We start from the raw sequence: 15,716 nt of genomic DNA, 5'->3' as shown, positions 1-15,716 counted from the left end.
ATTTTAGATTTCTGGGTTTCAAAGACTTTTGAAAAGAAGATAATTAGGGCCACATGTCAACAAAAATTAAGATCGAAAGCAGATTGATGTAGGCCTGAAGACTCACACTGAAAGTATTGTTGTGTCTGCAGTAATAAGTTCTTCAGTAGTATTTGAAACAGAAGAGCCTCGCAGGGAGCAGCAGGTGGGTGAGAGCAGCGACTGAAGAAAATACATAAAGAGTGTGAAAACTAACAGCTTCAATCTACAGCAGCACCTGAACGCCCCGAAAACCAAAAACCAGACTTCACACCTCCCAGTGTGTGTGTGTGTGTGTGTGTGTGTGTGGGTCCAGTTCCCACACTCAGTCTCCTGCCGTGGCCTCCTGGAGAGCCCTGACCTCCTCCTCCCATCATCATCAGCCTTCCTCCTCCACTTTCCTTTGGCGTCTTCCGCACATTTAGTATCACTGTCGGTGTTTGTGTGTGTGTGTGTGTGTGTGTGTGTGTGTGTGTGTGTGTGTGTGTGTGTGTGTATCAGTAACGAGGACGAACAGTATAAGGATTAATGACGCGAGACTCAGGCTGCGGTCCAATAGTCAAAACAAATGACTCCTTGACCCTGTTGGGAGAAGTTGGGAGGTCAAGGGAAAAAGTGAGGGAGGAATCAGGAGGACTTCAAGCTCTCAGACCAGGGACCAGGTTCTGACCCGGCACAGTTCATATGTGGGAGGAGTACTCAGATCTTGTACTTGAGTAAAGTAGAAGTACTCAGATCTTGTACTTGAGTAGAAGTAGAAGTACTCAGATCTTGTACTTGAGTAAAGTAGAAGTACTCAGATCTTGTACTTGAGTAAAAGTAGAAGTACTCAGGTCTTGTACTTGAGTAAAGTAGAAGTACTCAGGTCTTGTACTTGAGTAAAAGTAGAAGTACTCAGGTCTTGTAGTTGAGTAAAGTAGAAGTACTCAGATCTTGTACTTGAGTAAAAGTAGAAGTACTCAGATCTTGTACTTGAGTAAAGTAGAAGTACTCAGGTCTTGTACTTGAGTAAAAGTAGAAGTACTCAGGTCTTGTAGTTGAGTAAAGTAGAAGTACTCAGGTCTTGTACTTGAGTAAAGTAGAAGTACTCAGGTCTTGTACTTGAGTAAAAGTAGAAGTACTCAGATCTTGTTCTTGAGTAAAGTAGAAGTACTCAGATCTTGTACTTGAGTAAAGTAGAAGTACTCAGGTCTTGTACTTGAGTAAAGTAGAAGTACTCAGGTCTTGTACTTGAGTAAAGTAGAAGTACTCAGGTCTTGTACTTGAGTAAAGTAGAAGTACTCAGATCTTGTACTTGAGTAAAGTAGAAGTACTCAGGTCTTGTACTTGAGTAAAGTAGAAGTACTCAGATCTTGTACTTGAGTAAAGTAGAAGTACTCAGGTCTTGTACTTGAGTAAAGTAGAAGTACTCAGATCTTGTACTTGAGTAAAGTAGAAGTACTCAGGTCTTGTACTTGAGTAAAGTAGAAGTACTCAGGTCTTGTACTTGAGTAAAGTAGAAGTACTCAGATCTTGTACTTGAGTAAAGTAGAAGTACTCAGGTCTTGTACTTGAGTAAAGTAGAAGTACCAGAGTGTAGGAATACTCTGTCACAGTGAAAGTATTCTAAATGTTCCTCCAGTGAAAGTAGAAAGTACTCTCCTCTAAATGTACTTAAAGCAGCGACAGTAAAAGTAGTCATTGTCTGATTGGTCCATTTCAGAATAATATCTCTGATATGTTTTATAATGATTGATCATTAAAGTGTTCTCAGAGCTGGTAAAGGTGCAGCTAGTTTGAATGGCTTTGTATACTGCAGGGTAGCTGCTGGATTTACTGCAGGTGAACTACAGTCTGATTTAAGGGTTCATTATATTTACCATCATTAATCCTAATCTGCCTAGCAACTGAAGGTATTAAATAGTAGCTGAAAAAGTAGTACATTTACTTAATGAAGTGTTGTTATTGACACTACAGCTGGAGTAAAGCAAAGAGCTTGGGATCCTTTCTCCTGCTCTGTTGCAACAACGCACCAATGTCCTTCAAAAGCTGTCAATGTGAAAGGTTGCTCTCACTTGTGTAACCCCATTTTTCTTTTTTAAAACTGTTTAAATGTTCCTGAAACAAGGAAATGTGTAATGGCAGTCTCTCACTAAAGGAAGTGCTGAAGCAGATAAGGAAAATGTGACCAACGTTTCCCTCTTCTGGACCACAGCCTTCTTCTCACAGACGGCTGTTTTCTTCTGAGTCTTGTTTCTCTGTTTTATGTGGAGTCCAGAACCAGTCAGTGTGTGTGTGTGTGTGTGTGTGTGTGTGTGTGTGTGTGTGTGTGTGTGTGTGTGTGTGTGTGTGTGTGCGTGTGTGTGTGTGTGTGTGTGCGTGTGTGTGTGTGTGTGTGTGTGTGTGTGTGTGTGTGTGTGTGTGTGTGTGTGTGTGTGTGTGTGTGTGTGTGTTATGATCATTAGTTTGACAGTCCCGCCAAACACAAAGTCAGTTAATCCTGGACTCAATCCAAGCACCAGAGAGAGAGATGGAGAGAGGGAGAGAGGGAGAGAGGGAGAGAGGGACAGAGGGAGAGTGGGAGAGAGGGAGAGAGGGAGGGATGTTTTTCTGATGAATTTCAGAAGATAAACTCAGACGTCTGCAGGCTGGAATTATTTCCCAACGTTCAGAAAACTCAAAGCAAACACCCCTCCCTCCCTAACTGTTGTCCCCACCCGGGCGTCTGTTTGTTTCCCGCTCACAGGGCAGGGAAACTTCCCCCGCAGCTGGAACCTGCGTCTGGGAGGAAGGAATATTTGTATTCCATTCGAGGGAAATTCATGTCTGCGTTGACTCACACAAACACAAATCTGGGCCGGTACGGCTGCAGCAGGTTTAAGGGACAATTAAAAGACATGCAACATACCTTACATAACAATCAGAGAGTAGTGTGAGCAGGTGAGGAAGAGGAGGAGGAGGAGGAGGAGGAGGAGGAGGAGGAGGAGGAGGAGGAGTTTTGTGAATACAAAAATATCCTCTGAGCTGCAGGACTTTCTGTAAACAGCTCAGAGGTTTTTACAGGAAACCAGGTTAACCTGTAGCTAAATGTAATATCCTCATGTAATCTCTGGAATATTCTTCTGTTAAAGAGGCCCTATGCTGTTTCCCTTTCCTGTAGTGTGTTCTATAGGTTTTAGTGCATGTTAATGGTCTGCAAAGGCTAAAATCCCTGTGTTCCATCAAGAAGGAGTTTCTCATTCACACACTCCCCGACTTTCAGATGTATTTTGTGTATTTAATGGGACCCTATAAGGCTTTCTGGAGGTTTTCCCTTTCCTGTAGTAGGTTTCGGTGCATGTAAATGGTCTTCAGAGGCTAAACTCTCCCTCACGCACTAACATGAGCACTATAGGGCCCCTTAAGAAATACCAACCTCAGTCATGTTGTTCATAATGTTTAAAAGTAGTTTCTCTTTTGAGCATGCATATTTACTTGCAAACTGTGGGATATTTGTTGTGCGTAAACACCACCTGAGTCAGAATGTGTTGTAAACACGTCCAATGAATGCTCCTAACAGCAGAATGAATCAGCATTTACCACATGTTTCATCGGAAATCCTGCAAAATATGTCCTAATTTGACTGGGATTAACTTCATAATATTGTGATCTTTGTGATAACAGTGGAATCTGAGTCTTGTTTTTCCTGAGCTGCTGTAGCTTCCTCTCATTCCTTCCTTGGTGTCGGTATGTCAAGTTATTCCGGGCAGTGTTGAAGCCGCATTCCTGCGTGATGACACTCCTCATCTGACGGATCGCTGTGTGCTTAACACCAAAGCAAAAGCCAGGAACTTTTGCAGGAAACGGCAGAGACACGTTCCTCCTGTTTGAATGAATCACAGGAAAGAGCATTTCTGAAAACATTCAAATTCCTCAAATGTTTTCCCTCTTTGGTGCAGAGACGTCCTGCAGCAGGAACACCGAGTCTCCCCTGACTTGTAAAAGCACATGACTTCAGACCGGACAGTCGATCAGAGAGCAGAGAGACCTGTCTGAGGCCGAGCTGCTCGGAAAACATCAGCACCCAGACATCATGTCATCGTGTCAGACGGACGACGGCGGTTGCAACGCTGCTTCCCTGGAATGATCAACACCTCAGACTCCCCTCCACACACACACACACACACACACACACACACACACCCTACTGTCTCCCAGACTTTTCCTCCCACCACAGAATTCAAACAATGCTTAGCAACTCAGTTATATTCTCTCCATACACGGAGACTCTTTCCTGAACTTATATCTGCATCGTCTCAACACTCTTTACTGCACTTATGATAACCTGCATTAACTCTTACTGTTTGTAGTGACTCTACAGGAGTGTTTACATTGTAAGCATCTTTATAGTTCAGAATATCTCCTATATTTCATTATATTTTATGTCGTTCTGGAGGGGATTTTAGCCTTTGCAGACCATTGACATGCATTCAAACCTATATAATAACCCACTACAGGAAAGGGACAACCATACAAACCCAAACAGGGCCTCTTTAAGTAAGATGTGCAAATGTTTCTTTATGCTTTTGTACTTTTACTTTAATGAAGCAGAAGCAAACGCCTCCACCTCTGAATAAAATAACACTCAAACCCTTTTATAGTTATTTGCTCTCTTAAGTTCTCTAATCACAAACCAACCTGTTTGAAAAGTGATTCACTTCCCCGACACTCAGCTGTCCACAGTTCCTTGTTATTAGCACTGGGAGTGCATGTGTTTGGCTGCAGCTCAGGTTTATTTTTAGCTCCAGCTGCTTTTCCATTAAACCACGATTGGTATTTCCTGCCGCTGTAACCAACGTCTGGTGCAGACCAATGTATGGAAGCAAAGAAAGGCCAATGAAAGCATGATGAATAAACATATCCGGATTTTTCTCAATAAAAACATTCCAGATTCTAAAACATGAAGGTTTTATCCGAAGAAAACACCACGAAGATACGCATCATAACAGCCTGTACATCCAACATAAGTCAAAACCTTTCACTTACATATTTATTTTGGAGTTTTTAGTGACCAGGATGCAGTGGAAACAGTTCAAATGTAATATCCTCATGTAACCTCTGGAATATTCTTCTGTTAAAGAGGCCCTATGCTGTTTCCCTTTCCTGTAGTGTGTTCTATAGGTTTTAGTGCATGTTAATGGTCTGCAAAGGCTAAAATCCCTGTGTTCCATCAAGAAGGAGTTTCTCATTCACACAGTCCCCGACTTTCAGATGTATTTTGTGTATTTAATGGGACCCTATAATGCTTTCTGGAGGTTTTCCCTTTCCTGTAGTAGGTTTCGGTGCATGTAAATGGTCTTCAGAGGCTAAACTCTCGCTCACGCACTAACATGAGCACTATAGGGCCCCTTTAGAAATACCAACCTCAGTCATGTTGTTCATAATGTTTAAAAGTAGTTTCTCTTTTGAGCATGCATATTTACTTGCAAACTGTGGGATATTTGTTGTGCGTAAACACCACCTGAAAGTGCATGATGAATAAACATATCCGGATTTTTCTCAATAAAAACATTCCAGATCCTAAAACATGAAGTTTTTATCCGAAGAAAACACCACGAAGATACGCATCATAACAGCCTGTACATCCAACATAAGTCAAAACCTTTCACTTACATATTTATTTTGGAGTTTTTAGTGACCAGGATGCAGTGGAAACAGGTGGATTTTAAGTGACAGGAGGTGTGCAGACTGTGTTGACTTCCAGGCAGGTCGGTCAAGTTCAGTAACAGTCACTTGGTTTCTCTGACCGGCTCCTCTGGTTCCACCGCTGCACTTTTCATTCCTCACATTCCTTTTCCCTTCACGCTGTCTCGGGTTAAACCACTACATTGTTTACATTTGATTGATAGAATAAGAAAAGCACTGATTTATTTTGAGAGGAGGAGTCTCAAATGTTTACATTGTTCTGGAGGACAGGGCCGATCACGTCTAAAGGGCTGTTACATGAGCTTGTGTCTCGCTGGTATTGTTTTCATCTTGTCAGCTTTTGTGCACAGATTCCAACCCGCTCTCTACACCCTTTCACCCGGTGAAAAGAGTGAGCTCCACCTGTAGTCGCACCCTCATCTGAATGAGGCGCCTCAGTTAAGGTGGAGAGTGTAAACACAGCGTGGCCTGAACCAGGAACTTTTTTAACCATAGTTTTGCACTGGCTTAGTTGTTTGTGGCCTACAGACTAGATGAAAATGGCTAATAGGGAACACAGGGATTGTAGCCTTTTCAGACCATTTGCATGCACAACAACCTATATAACACACTACAGGGAAGAGACCACGAAAAAAAAGCAGAATAGAGCCTCTCTAAAAGAAATTAAGACAGCAGAAGTGTCACAATGGAGCTTGCTGAGAGCAAAGACGGCTGTTTTGCCAAACTCAAAGTGTTCACAAGCAAGTATTTGGAATTCTTTTGTGTCGTCACGCCCCAGTTATGTAAAACCCAAATCTGTTGGATCTTTCTTTTCAAAACTATCCAATTATTAATGGAGCCAGAGATAAACAACGATAATAATCATAACTGCTTCTGGGAATCATTGTGCATATAATGATCAATGCATTAAAGTTACATCAACACCTCACCACCGCTAAGCTAAAGGCGGCTAATGTTGGGCTATAAAGGAACTACAGCACGGTCACATGACTTCACGTCACCACCGCTAAGCTAAAGGAGGCTAATGTTGGGCTATAAAGGAACTACAGCACGGTCACATGACTTCACGTCACCACCGCTAAGCTAAAGGCGGCTAATGTTGGGCTATAAAGGAACTACAGCACGGTCACATGACTTCACAATAAACAAACAAAGTACTTTAATTAGCCTCCTCATCTAAATGCACTTTCTTACGGACAGGTCTGCAGAGGTTGAGAGGTTTTAAGAGTGTGGGTGTTGTTGTTATGATGAGCAGCTCTGAGCTCATCCCAGCATACCACCTGCTGACTAAACCCTGCAGTAACCTGAGCTGTTAAGTGCTGCTGCTGTAAATCAGATCCTCCATAAAGCAAACTCCATCAGGACCTCGAAGCACTGGCAGCTAAGCAGAGAACGAGATGTGGAAGGTAGTAATACCACAGTGTAGAAATACGGACGTCCTATTATGCTTTTTGGGGGGGGTCCTCTCCTGTAGTTATATAGGTTTTTGTGCATGTAAATTGTCTGCAAAGGCTTAAATCCCTGTGTTCCCTTCAGAGGCAATTTCTCTCCCACACACGCAAATGATTTCCACTTTAAAAAATATATAGAATAACTTTCAATATAACACAAACTGTCCTGTCACTTCTCCAAGGCTACTTATGTGTTATCTAACGCTGATGACACAGTCTGATGTCCACCTTAGATAGGCTACTGTGTGTGTGTGTGTGTGTGTGTGTGTGTGTGTGTGTGTGTGTGTGTGTGTGTGTGTGTGTGTGTGTGTGTGTGTGTGTGTGTGTGTGTGTGTGTGTGTGTGTGTGTGTGGGAGTAGCATCAATACATCAGAGTGGAGGAGGATCTGCTCACGGCACGACCAACATGTGGTGGAGATGTTTACTCCTCCTCCTACGTGAACATATGTATCTGCAAACTGCTCCCCGTTTATCACTATTTTAAAAGCTGCTGATATTAAGTATCTCAACTGCCAACCAACACTGAGTTTAACAGCCTGATAATACCTCAGCACTCGGCAGTAGAGTCTCTGCATTGTGACCTTGCAGAGTCAAACAATGCAGACATAATGAAAATTCAAAATGAATTAAGGTAAACCTTATTGATTCCCAGATAGGAAATCCAGCTGTTGCAGACACACGAAAAGACAAAATCAGTAGACTTGGAATATAGTCAGTGAAAAACACTTGCATCCATCATGCATTGGTTTTCCATCCTAATGATTTAACGGTACGATGCTACAACATGACACCCATCGGCCCACAGTCCTCTCTTCACAGCCGGACGTCACCGAGTCGACGTGACGGAGCTGACGGTTTATCTGCTGGAGCCTGACCTCCATCTTCCCACAGACAGGCAGAAACACCGGGCGGGGTTTTCCCGGCGAACTCTCTCTGAGAGCCTGCTGATAGTTTCATGTGTGGTTTTAACCACACATGGAACTCTTCCTTCATCTTCCGTCCTGTACTGCTGTCGTCATGTGAAGTAATATTTTCCCAGGCTGTGCAATGAAGCTGGTAACTTATAGTTGGTGTTAAAAAATGTGCAAAGTCAGCAGCATGTTCATCATGTTGTCTGACTGGGAAAAAACTGCTAACTGCTAAATCAAATCTGCAGATTAATACATGCTGTTTGTTTGATCTTTGGCTGACAGACTTAATGTTCCTCTGTGGGTTCAGAAAGATTTCACTTCATTTTTCTGTCTTATCTTTTACAAGCTGACTTTGTGTTTCATCTCTTGGGATGAAAAAGGGATGCCACAAGGCTCAGTACTGTTTACTGAATGCCCATTAAGTCAAATAAATATATAATTATGAAACACAATTTTAGAACTGAATAATTTACAACAACAAAAAGCCGGAATAAAATGAAATAAATAAAATGAAAATGTTACAAATAAACAAAAATGAAGCTTTTTATTTTAATTGTATTCATTTTAGAAAAGGTAAGTATTTTAGTTTAAAATAAATAAAACCACTATTTAAATAACAATAAAATATATGTTTTATTATAATTTCAGATGGTTAAAGTATCTTAATCAAAATAAAATATAACAATTATTTAAATAAAAATATAATCTTTCTATTTTTAAGTAAAACAAATCATTGAAAATAATAACAATTTAATCTTAATGAAATAACATGACAACTTCTTTCTCTGATTTGAATCATTTTAGATCATTTAAGTACCAGAACTAAAATAAAAATGTAACACTTGCTGTATTTTGCAAATTCAGTGTGCACATTTTAGCAAGAACTATTATTTAAATCTGGTGTTTCAATTACGTGTCAAAATGTATTTGCATTTAGGGTTAGCGGCATTGGCGAAAGGCCAACTTGAGTTAAACAATAATGGCATTTTGGCAAAAATCTAACCTCACAAATATATACCAAACACCTGCCGACTTTCAAACAGCTTGTAACAACTAGCTCAGATACTAAAGAGAACTGGTTTCTTATATCAGAATAAAGTGTGTGTGTGTGTGTGTGTGTGTGTGTGTGTGTGTGTGTGTGTGTGTGTGTGTGTGTGTGTGTGTGTGTGTGTGTGTGTGTGTGTGTGTGTGTGTGTGTGTGTGTGTGTGTGTGTGTGTGTGTGTGTTGGATAAACGATTCCACAGTCAAGCATGATGTCGACTTTAGAGATATCTTGATTCTCATGCTGCTGGCTTGAGCTAAAAATGACTTGCTGTCTGTGTTGTGTGTCTTATTACAGGAGGTGAATAATGTCCTCATCAATTTAGAAAAGTGAGATGTCCTCACTCTAAAGGGAAGCTGTTTGACTCCCTGGGGAAAAAAACGTTTGTGCTGAGTTTCCTGAGAAAACACTCCCTGAAAGCCCCCTAGTTAGCCTCTAACTGCTCCGCTGCAGGCTCCCTCATGTCTTTATCTTCCTCCCGACAGACAGCCTGGCCTCAGATCAGATCAGAGTGAGAACATGAAGCTGGGTGGAGCTCAGTTTGTCTTTCTCTGGAAAATTAGAAGGCTGCTTACAGGGAAACGATCCCTCTTCTCTTTATGTGAATCCCCGAGCTGCACTTTCTCTTCTGCATCCTCCCAACCTCCCGCAGGAATTTTTTGGAGGTGAAACCAGCTCAGCCCAGCAGGAACAACTTGACCTGATTCAGCTGCAGGAAATGGTGCAATCTTCATTGTCATCTCCAGCAGTAGCAGCAGAGGTCGGTACATGCTGTTATGTCCTCTCTGCAGCGGCAGTAGTGTTTACCTGCTAGTGAGTCTGCACAAAGACAAAAAAACCTGGACTCTGATCAGAGCGGAGGCTGATGATCACTGGCGGGAAATCACACAAACAGGAGGACGGGAAAAGACAGATAATGCAACAACAGAAACATGTAGAGGGTCAAAACAAACAGGGAGTCAGTAAGGGTCATCTTCTGTCATCAATGCAAAAACTCTCTGGCTTATCAAGTCGATCCTTAGTCATGTGACCGTGCTGTAGTTCCTTTATAGCCCAACATTAGCCGCCTTTAGCTTAGCGGTGGTGACGTGAAGTCATGTGACCGTGCTGTAGTTCCTTTATAGCCAAACATTAGCCGCCTTTAGCTTAGCGGTGGTGACGTGAAGTCATGTGACCGTGCTGTAGTTCCTTTATAGCCAAACATTAGCCTCCTTTAGCTTAGCGGCGGTGACTTGAAGTCATGTGACCGTGCTGTAGTTCCTTTATAGCCCAACATTAGCCTCCTTTAGCTTAGCGGTGGTGACCTGAAGTCATGTGACCGTGCTGTAGTTCCTTTATAGCCCAACATTAGCCACCTTTAGCTTAGCGGCGGTGACGTGAAGTTTTTACTTCAAAAAAGTGGTGTTAACATTGTCTTTTTGTGGAGGGAATGGGGGATGCTAACTTTTAAATACTTCATCACTGCACTGCTCTGTAGTGGCTTCCAAAAAAAAGTACATTCATTGGCACAGATTTCATGGATATCTGCAGTTGTTGAGATGTGTCACTGGGACAAAGTGTTGGACAGACGAACAGCACACCGTCCTCTCAGCTGCTAACAGTGCACAAAGCACAGATGGTAAAATAATGATCTACCAAACTGCAGGTTAAATGCAGATTGTGCAGAACAGTAGTACCAGAACCTGCTGAGATGGAGAAATGAAAAGAAAAACAGAAGACATGACAAAGTGCAAAAAAGCTTGTATGAAAGCACATCATGTGATTAAAAAAAAGCCCTGCAGATAGAAGATTTCATAACAACAGACTGATTCCAGTAAGACAAGAGGAGGAGAGGAGGTCAACAACATGACTCAGCACACACTCACTCACACACACACACTCAGCTGCCAGTCTGCACAGATACACTGACAATGAGTTCACAGAAAATTTCCTGAAAAACAAAACACACTTTTATGGCTGTGCAGAACAGCTTTGAGGAGTATATAGATTAAAGATAAAGCCTTGAGAACACAGATAACAACAACACCAAACAAAAAGCCGGTATTAATCTACAAACTTCACCTCCTGCTCACAAAATACTTGTGCATTTACACATTTAGGTGTTTGTTGGATGAAAATCAAGGTCATGCGAACAAATTAACCCTTAAAATGTCAGCTAAATCCCTTAAAGTGAATAGATACTAAATATTGTTGACCAACAATTCATGCAACCTTACCCAAAAACAATTATTATCATTATTATTATTATTATTATTATCTGTAATTATTCTTATTTATTTTTAATTATTATTATTTGTTAATTGTTTTATTTAGTATCAGTTATTGTGACTATTTATTTTTTAAAGCAACTAATAATTATTTGCTATCATTTGTATTTCTATAAAGTAAACTGTATGTATTTTAAAATATATTTATATGTACATTCATTTTATCTTGAATTTAATAACATATTTACTTTAATTAATGGGTTTATTTTTATGTATTTAGGTGTTTACAGTTGTGATGGTGGTGGGAGTTTTCTTCCTTTTGGTGATCCATTTGAATGTTGGGATATTTGTTGTTGTATATTCCTACTGTGCTTTATGGGAACCCACTTCGTTTACAAAGGCATAAATTATGCATAAAAATGTATTGTTTTGGTGATGGTTGTTGCTGAGCTGGGAAAGTGAAGTCTTCAAAAAAGTGTTTATAGGGAGAAAGTGTGTGTGTGTGTGTGTGTGTGTGTGTGTGTGTGTGTGTGTGTGTGTGTGTGTGTGTGTGTGTGTGTGTGTGTGTGTGTGTGTGTGTGTGTGTGTGTGTGTGTGTGTGTGTGTGTGTGTGTGTCTGTCTGTCTGTGAGTCATGCTGCTGTCTGCTTTCTTCATAATACTCAGAGCAGGTAACGGCTGATCTGTGGAGTCACAGCACACCTGGTGGTCGGTAGAGGTATTTGTCTACTGTATGGTAAACCTGCAGGGTTTTGAAGGTTACTTTAAAAATGACTCCTGTTACAATTACTAGTTCCCTGACAAGTGCTATCAGTATCCTGATGTGAATATCGCAATATAAAGAGTAATTTCATCTTGCAAAATGAAAATGGACGTGAAACATACTTTGAAACCCACCACATTTTTGGCATTTCCACTCTTTCCCCAACTTTTTGCACTTCATTTCAAGGGGCTTTTCTCTGCTCAAACTCCCTACAGAATGTTTAGCAGGCTTTGAAGAAGCAGGATCATTTTTTTCAGATGCTTCATGAAAGTTATCATGTATTCCTCTATTTACATTGCATATTCTTTCATGTTGCTTTCATTTATGCAAGATTTTGCAGCTCATTTTTGATATATTCCAAGAGGCTTTGCATATTTTCTGCGTTTCACGCTCAGGTTGTTTTTTTTGTATACACACCCAGGTCATAATTGATCCACTTTGTATTTTGCTGCACGTTTTTTTCATCGACACACAACCTTTGACAGATCTTTATTTTGCAATATCTCAAGAGTTTTTGCAGATTTTTTGCTTTTCCACTCAGAGTTTTTCATGCACAAATGAAGAAATATGCATAAGAACAGGATCATGGAAACAAGTATTGAATTGATAAACAGCTTCACACAGAAACACTTGAAATGATCTCTCTGAAAACTTGTGTGTCATTTTCTATGTTTTTATTTATGGGATTAAATTGATATTATATTTGTACCTGTCCCACTCAAATACAACAGAGCCTTAAAGGTCTTCTGGGTAAGAGCATAACATGCTGACTCATGATGCTGCAGGAACAGTTGCTGCACACACACACAGACACACACACACACACACACACACACACACACACACACACACACACACACACACACACTTCCCGGAAACAGCGAGCAGAGGGGAAGGAGGTGGTGATGCTCGGCTCCTTCCTGCACTTCCCGGCAGTCAGACCCTCACCAGATGCAGCACCATCACCATGGAGCGAGCTGATTTGCTGCCCCCGAGCCGGACTCCGGCCAATCAGACGCGGTGCAGCTCTGAGGTGTATAGACCAATCAGACACAGAGCAGGGATGAGACGAAATGGATAGAGACACAGAGAAAGAGTTCCTGTCATCAGTCAGGCAGGACAGAGTGTATCCTGCACTGTGTGTGTGTGTGTGTGTGTGTGTGTGTGTGTGTGTGTGTGTGTGTGTGTGTGTGTGTGTGTGTGTGTGTGTGTGTGTGTGTGTGTGTGTGTGTGTGTGTGTGTGTGTGTGTGTGTGTGTGTGTGTGTGTGTGTGTGTGTGGGTGTGTGTGGGACTGGTCAATATTGGTGTGTGATGATAAGGGATGAGTTTGTGTTAGATCTGCTCTCCTGAGGGATGAGCCCACGCTGAACACACACACACACACATACACACACACACACACACACACACACACACACACACACACACACACACACTTCGTCCCCACAACATTTTGGGGACAGGATGTAGTACTTACTTTTATATTATGTATTAAACCTCTCGATCTCAAAGGGCATTTGATGTCTGACAGAGGATCCTTTTGTAAACACACATTTTGTACTAATGCTAAAGTGGGAGGATGTTCATGTTGCTGTGTGAAAAACATTACAAATAAAACCAACCAGTGGAAAATAGCAGAAGGATTCTTTAAATTTAAAATGGCTTATATTTATATAATATTATATTTACTTTCGTAGTGGAAAGTAAGAGTGTAGTTGGTGGGTACTTTTACTTTTTTGTGTGTATATAATACATAACACCTGCACTCTGTGACATGCTGGGTAGTTTCTAATCATTGTAATTCACATTTTAATTACTGTAATTATTATTAAATGTTTTATATTGTTATTATAATTAACTTTATTATTGTTATTATTATTATTACATATTTAATTTTATTAGTAATTATTTTGTTTCAGTATTTTTAACATTAATATTTAAACTGGTAACAACTGGTAGTAATATTGAAAATAATTAACAGCTGTTTGAGCGTAACTTAAAGTTTTATAAACCTGAGATAAAGACAGTTTTTGGAATGATCTGAAATCTAAAGAGGCCTCTTCAGGTTACTTTCTGACGTCTTGAACCTGAGGCGCTGCTGGGATTTGAACCCAGGATCTCCTGTTTACTAGACAGGCGCTTTGACCAGCTAAGCTACAGCATTTCTGTGAAGAGCCTCTTCTTCTTCCTAATCCCTTTAGTAAAGTATTTACTTTCAAAATATATAAACAACATGATCTGATGTTTAGTTGAAAGTAAAAGGTAAGATGTTGGAGAGACTTTTCACCTCTCTCTATGAACGTACATTTGAGTTACAGAGGCGTAAGATAGCCTTCCCCTACAAAGAAAATCCCCTCTTATTATGAAGGATATTTACCTTCTACAAACCCTCACATTTAGCCTATCATAAATATTGTTGTTCTTCTTTGTTTTTGACCTAGTTTCAATCTGAGTGAGCAGAACTCCAGCTCTGACGACAGCTCTTCTGATTATTACATGTTAGACTCAATAACTAGTGTGGCTTTCTCACAACACACACTTTCTCTTTGTATTTCCTACAAACACTTTGACTCGGTTGAAACAGACTGTATATTTACGGCTCTGACGGCAAATCAAAGAGACATAAGCAGAAGATTACATTCCAACATTTTTATTGATTACTTAATAAATGATGAAAGCACGCAGCTCCGGGCAGAAACATATCAAATATATACAGATCGCCCCGTTGCTGCGTGTCATGCAGGAAAAAACCGGCAACTCCCGGAGAAAACCTCGTGACCTTAAGCCCCTGAAGCGTTGACCTCAGTTAAATGTGTAAGGTCAACAAATATCACATAACAGTATAAGGTAAGTAAAAAGCAATAACATAACATTTACATCAAAATAATAGGAGAGAAAAAACGCAAACTCCCGGAGAAAACCCAGTACCCTGAGAGCTCAAGTCGGCTAAAGATGGGAAGCGACGTATGGGGGGGGGTAGGACCTGAGCTCTGTATAAAATTCCTCTAAATATCCCAAGCAGGTGCAGGAGAGCGTCTGAACGGCTTCATGATCGCTCGGCCTACACGATGGAAGAACTTGCAGACCGCGCCGCGCTTCTTCGGTTGGCTCGTCAGGTGGAGTTTAAAGACGGAGGCCATTGCATTATCCACTAATTCTTCTTTTAGATAGGCTGATGCCAGCACCGTCTCCGCATCGCCAAAATGCTCGCACAGATCGTTGTAAACTAGCTTGTCGACGCTCTTGAAAGTTTCCGGGGTGATTTCGAAATCCTCTCCCTCCACTTTGGCCCATACTTTCTCCAAAAGGTACTCTGCGACGTCCTTTGGGTCTCCAAGTGTGCTGTTCACCTTTGAGTTTTTGTAAATCCGTGAAACAAGTTTCATTACAAGGATTCTGACAAATACTTTGGTTATCTCTTCCTGTGCAGTTGCGTCCTGCACTGATTTTGCACCTGAGTCAGCAGGCACTGCCGATGTTTGTGTGAGTGACCGTAACTCAGGTGCCTCCAAAGCCTTCTCCACCCTCTTGCTTTGGCTGCCGGCCTGATTGGCCATCCACCACCCGAAAAGTCCCTGGAAGTGCCACATTTTATCTCTTATTTCTTGAAGCAGGGCTTCACGTGGCGGGGCAACGAATATTCTTGTGACTCCTGGGAC

The sequence above is a fragment of the Eleginops maclovinus genome, chromosome 9, assembly GCF_036324505.1.
Source record: "Eleginops maclovinus isolate JMC-PN-2008 ecotype Puerto Natales chromosome 9, JC_Emac_rtc_rv5, whole genome shotgun sequence".
NCBI classification, from domain to species: Eukaryota; Metazoa; Chordata; class Actinopteri; order Perciformes; family Eleginopidae; genus Eleginops; species Eleginops maclovinus.
The sequence above is the reverse complement of the archived record's forward strand: the minus strand, read 5'-3'. Positions refer to the sequence as shown.